Source organism: Zeus faber, assembly GCF_960531495.2.
Source record: "Zeus faber genome assembly, chromosome: 1".
Classification (NCBI taxonomy): Eukaryota; Metazoa; Chordata; class Actinopteri; order Zeiformes; family Zeidae; genus Zeus; species Zeus faber.
The window spans coordinates 19,710,958-19,717,512 of NC_137193.1; positions in this window are offsets into that span (position 1 = coordinate 19,710,958).

Consider the following 6,555-nt stretch of genomic DNA (forward strand, 5'->3'; position numbering starts at 1 on the left):
CCCGGGCCCTGTTCTGATAGACCACTACTGGGTGTTATGGAGATGAAAGGAATGCTGGGAACTCATCTCACGCTATGAATCCTGGGTAAGTGGCATGTGATGTGAGTCCACCTTCATCACACAGAGAAGTGAGACTTTCATCCCTTATCTGTTGTCCTCCATCAACACGTCGCATCCCCTTGTCCTTTCTCAACCTTTGTCTCAAGTCGCTTTTTTGCTCGCCCTCACTTCTCGCCTCTCGCTTCGCTCCTTTCACGTTGGATCTTCCTCCCTCATTCCTCACCCTCTCCTTTCCTCCCCTCTTTTCTCCCTCCCCCTCTCTTCCCTTTTTATTTTTTTCCGTGCTAAACTCCTCCACTTATCCAATACACCTCTTGGCTTCTGTGAACGTAGCATGATCAAAGTGTTCATTCTGGCCATGACAGTTCAATTTGACCAGAAGAGACAACATGCACGCACAAAGAAAGAGGGAAAGACAGTCAGACAGACAGACAGACACACACACACAGCCACACACTTTTCCACATGTATGGGGTCAGTAAGCAAGACCGGGTGCAGATACACACTTTCTTAAAAAGCTTGTATCACACAGTCCCCTGAAATCTTTACCGTGTGATCAAAATACAGTAGGGGAAAGCTGTGTTTTAGTTTGGGAGTATTAAACTGATCCTATGACTCTGCTCTGTAAACACAACCCCAGGTGGCAACGGCACTACGCTGAGAAACAGTGCATCATGTATAATGGAACAGCTCGTAAGTGCACAGGCCGACGAGTTGCAGCCCCGGGGGTTTGTAAACAATCTAATCATAGCCTTCGAGTGGCGATGCTCATAACGCTTAGCCTTGAAGCGGGACCACACAGTTAAAGCACTCTACTGTCTGCTGCTACAGTTTGGACTTTGTGGTGTTGGGGAAGCAGCGGTGGGCAACAGTGTTCAGAGGGCCAGTTTGTTGATTCAAGGGTGAGGGAGGAAGGTGGTGAAGAGACATTGACGATGGTGGGGTATGGAGATTCTGGTGCCGACAGCCCATATCATCTAATGTCGCTGTGTACTTTGTCTTTTATGATTTTGTCTCACGGACGTAGCGGGGGCTCACTACACGATGGCTCCCAGACGAGGTGTTCACACTTGTCTGCTTTCACACATGCACTGCAACCCTGAACTTATCTAGACATTATCCAGAGCATCTGTATGTGAGAACGCAAATGTCTGAATCAACCCTGAACCAGACATGAAATGGACTTCACCCTGCCACCTCCCGCGTCTGACACGGACAATCTTCTGTTGTGTGCTACATGTGTGAAAGGGCAACTCCGAACAGTGTCCAGACCTGATTCTCTGGACATTTTCCTGAGTTCATATGAGAAAACAACTCTTGTGAGTGGCGTGAGACATCCACTGTCTCACTCACGCAAACACAAGACTTAGCTGTTCTTTCACGGCTTTGTCAATAGTAAACAAACAAACCAAAATAAAGCCTGACAATAAAGAACAGCTTGCTGTTGTAGATGTGTGTGTGGAGTTTGTGTTTCTTATGATTTATTTTGTGCCAACAAATGTAAAAAAGGACATAAGCAGAAATTGGAAGTACAAGTTGCGCAGACATGGTTTCCATGGATTGTCAGTTATGCAGAGGGAGTTGGAGGTAAATTATAAACCATAAATAGTGAAGGGCTTTGAAAATACTTAACATTCCATGAGTTCCATATACAGTCAGAAATTACTGCTCTGGCAAACCTATTGGTTATTGATGATCATCGATCTCCAAACTCGTCGTCACACGTCACATAAGACGCTTGAGATATCGGGACCTCTGTGGCGGCTCAAAAACTGGCTCATATCGCATCGCTGGCAGCAGACATCCAAGAGGCGGCAGGCGGTGTAGGCGGGATGGTCGTAGAGGGGAGGTTGGGGGTCAGAGCTGTGGGAACGAGTGGACTGGAGAAGACAGGCTTGACCCAGGACGCATGGAATGCAGGATGAATCTGCAGGGAGTGAGGCAGTTTGGGGTGGATCACCACCGGGTTCAGGACCTTGTCAATTTCAAAGGGACCAGTGAACCGAGGAGATAGTTTCCAGAGTCTGTCTTTAAGAGCAGGTCCTTGGTGGAGAACCATACCTTACTCCTGGGGAGTGTTCAGGGGCTTTAGTGCACAGATGGTTGGCACACTGGTGATAGCGAGGCCATGGGCAACCTGCGGACGGGGCTTATTTCTATATCCACAAATGTGATTGGTTGGAGGTGAAAGGTCAGCTTTAGATCGTCCAAACTGATTGTCTTTCCGTTGCAACTTGCCAAACGCGGAAATGAATAGATCTGCAGATTTTATTTTTATATAAATGATAGTCTATTTTATTTCATAGAGGAAGAAAATATTGCGGTTATTATCGTTATTGTTTTATCCCCAACCTCTAATTAAAATCGTGCTTATAGGGGATTATTTTCACCAGACATTATGACTGGAGAGTTTTAAACATGTCGGACTTCAATAGATTTTCCCGGTCAAAAACTGGCAATTACCGGATAACGTGAACTCTGACTAGCAACAAAACCCAAACGCAAAACAACTGGTGAATCGTACAAGTTCAGGTGAATCCAGGGAGAACAGGCAGATAAGTTGGAAGAGGAAGGGAGTGGCCGACTCAGAGGAGCAAGAGCTGGGACAGGTAACGTGGGATCGGGAAGCACAGGATCATGATCAGCTAACAGTGGATCAGTAAACATGGAATCAGAACAGAGAGTCTAGAAGCGTGGTCGGTAGTGTTACTAAGGGTCACTAACATTGCTGCGCCTGAAATGGCGTAAGACATACTACATACCACATGTTCATCCTATCATCCAGCGTAATTTAGTATGTGCGTAAAAAGATTGATGTCTTTGCATATCATAATAATTAGATTGTCATATAGCTGCTTAATTTCCTTTCAGTTTTTGCACACTAGTATATTTCCCAGGTTGTAGTATTGTATGTCACCCTGGTACTTTCCTCATTCTATCTGAGGATACTATGGTTTCAGACAAAATAAAGATTTTCAAGTAAATTGTTTTTTGCGCTAATTTGCCATTTAATGAAGCGGCACACGATCCCCCCGTCTCTCAATCTACAGTATTGTCTTCCACTTCTCTCTCTCCATTCATCCCGCCGTACACCTTCCCCCGTCCTCCGCCTCCCTGTCTCTCCCTCCATTCTGATATATGACACAATAAAACCAATCAGGATGGTCAACTCCGTCTTCCTCTCCGCAGCGCTCACACCTCTCTCCGTTCCCATTAGACTTGTCTCACCTACTTATACGACCTTCCCTTTCTTTTATATACCTCGCTTTTTTCACGACTTCATCCTCAAGCCCCCTCTTCTGTCCTCCCTTGACTCCTTTCCTCATCATTTTTCGCTGGCTTTGACAATCCCTCTCTTTCTCTTTCAATAATAACCCCCATCCCCCTCCACATTGAATCCCTCCGCTCTTTCTCTCATCCTCCATCGTTCTCTCTTTCTCTCTCTCTCCCTCTGGATTGCTCTTCTTTCCGTCTGTTTCATTAACAAGATTTATCTACTCTAGTAATTACAGTGTAGATGCACACACTCAAGCACACACACTTGTCTTACCGAATGCCATTCATTGCAGTACCTCAATTTCACCAATCAGGGTCACTGTGGCACTGTCATAGGGAAAGAGAGAGAGCGGAGAGAGAGAGAGAGAGAGAGAGAGAGAGAGAGGAGAGAGAGACAGAGAGAGAGAGAGAGACGCAATGGGATGGTGGGATGGAAAGAACAGATGAGCAGTAGAGAGTATTGTGTGTGTGTGTGTGTGTGTGTGTGTGTGTGTGTGTGTGTGTGTGTGTGTGTGTGTGTGTGTGTGTGTGTGTGTGTGTGTGTGTGTGTGTGTGTGTGTGTGCGTGTGTGTGTGTGTGTGTGTGAGTTTGTGTGTTTCACAAAGGCTGAGCCAAGCATACTGGCATCGTGAAGGCATACCTTGATGCGATTAAGTTGATAAAATAGGAACCATCACACGCTCCCTCACACACACACACACACAATCCATGGTAAAAATACAATGTCTGTGCGTGAACTTCTGGTCTCCAGTAGCATGAGACCTGATCCTTGTGGCTTTTTTCCTTTTCTTTCCATACTTAGCTCACTAGCGAGTTGACATTGACAGAGTGAGTGACGGCGGCGCTGACAGTGACAAAGGCAGCCTGTCTGGCGTCTTTAATCCTGCCGTCCATGAGTGACACAGGGCCAGAGTCACTGAATATATATATATATATATATATATATATATATATACACACACACACACACACACACACACTATCACACTATATATATTCACTGAATGTCTTTATCTTTCTGTATGAGATTGAAGTTGAAGCAGTCCAATCCTCACCTCATGTCATACAAAATGTTAAATACACCAAAACTCTAGCTATAGTCTCAGATTGGACTCCTCAGTGTTGCACAGACTGCACATACATTTTAAAGTTACACAATTAATTTTGGCTGTTTTATGGGTGGAGACAAATAATGTGTGAAATATTGATCAGCAGATTTGGATCTTTTGTCTGAAAATTTTGAAGATATATAGACTGGCATGATTTATGAACTCTTAATTTACCCAAACTACATGCATTGACTTGTAGACCAGTACTTGATGTGCAAAATAAACATGTGGCGGTACTCCCCTTGTCACATGTTGACGGGGGGCATATGACGCACGGGACTTGTGACGCAGCACGGGACACAAGGGTCTTTGTTTTTAATCCTTTTCTGACTCAATAAATTATGATATATTTTACAATATGTCCACTTGATTTATACACTCGAGAGAATTCCGGCAGCTTGTGGGAAGAGCAAGTACGCAAGAAAAACTCACTGTTCCGAGTCTCTACCCACCAGTTGTGGTTTAAAGAGGGAGACTGAGTCTTTCTGGCAATGGGGAACCGATATGGCGTGAGTTTTTATTCCAGAAAGGTCCGGAAGGTTGGCTAATTTGGTCAGTTTGGGATAGCTGTGTGGCCGCGGGAAGGAAGCTTCGCTTGTCTGTATTCTGCATCTCATTCAGGCCCCTTGGTCCGCAACATACCCCCACCGCGCGACTTAGGCCGGGGAGCTGTCCGGCTGACAGCCAACCTCCCCCACCACTCCACCCGGAGAGGTAAGGGAAGTCACGCACGACCATCTGTACCCCCGGCCTAAGAACCACCCCGAATTTAAAGTGCTGGAGAGCCGGGTACCACTAGTTGATCCGCGCATTGGTGTCCTTGATGCAGTGGAGGGCGTGGTCCCAACAGAGGATGAAAGCGCGCCCCACGAGGTAATAATGGAGGGAGCTGATGGCCCACTTGATCGCCAGACACTTCTCGACCTTGCTGTACCTCGACTCCTGCTCAGAAAGCGGCTGGTGTATACGGCTGAGAGCACCTTTAACCCCAGGGTCGTCTCCACATGGTGGTGTATGAGGGACGTGAGGCCTGGCAGGGAGGGGAAAACATCAGGGGAAGCGACGCTGAATCGCGGCCACATCGGAGCTTTGGCCTGGAGAGAGATGGTAATTAAACAGGGCTGCCGTAACTCCACGGCCGCCTTTGGAACCTCCGGCCCCAACTCATCCCTCTCAATGATTGCCGTGGTCAGAGCCACGGCTGCCCCCTCCCTCCATTGTTTAGGTGATAAATCTGCATTGCCCCCTATCTGTCAATATTCGACCCCATAATCAACCTCTCCAACCCACCGTGTAATCACAAAAAGCCCTTGCCACTCTGCGAGCAATTTAGAGCTGGATGTAGGGAGCAACACCTTTTCTCCCGGTGCAAATTGTCTGAGCCAATCCCCCCAGTTGTATAAGTGCCGAGACGTTCCTGAGCCCGGAGAAAATTCTCCCTTGACAGTTGTCCCAGTGAGTGTAACTTTGCTCTCAGGTCCATCATATACTGTACCTCATTCTTACTGGTGCTAGGCAGTTCATCCCAGTGGTCCGAATTGATGCGGATGCGCAGTAATTCATTAAGTTCCCGAAGTGTGTCTGACTCAAAGTCGGTCAGGATTTCCTTTCGAAAGATGACCTAAGATGACCTAAAACAACACGTGCGCAACATTTCTGACTATAATACTGTGCAGGGGCACTGCTTCAGGCTTACAGGTTGCATAATTCACTAAGACTAATAGAAAACAATACTAGTGGGAGGGGCCTCAACAGCGCTGTTGACGTAGTCGGAGGGTTGACCAATTGGCACTCAGCGCAGCGCACCACTTGCGTATATCTGCCCAAATGCCTGGCCAATAGAAGCGGGCCATTATCCGCTGTAGTGTTTTATTGTGTCCGAGGTGACCGGCCATGAGGTTATGGTGAGCCGCCTGGAAGAGCACTTCCTGGCGGCTCTTCAGGACCAACAACTGGGTAATTTCTTCCCCTGACTGAGTGTCATGGCAGGGTATGGTCTTGTGACTGCTCCAGTGGGAAATCATTCATGGGGAAGTCCAATGGGACAAGGCAAGATCCCACTTGGAATTCCTCCACTGGATCTGTTGAGCAGCCACTGATGATCCCTCCA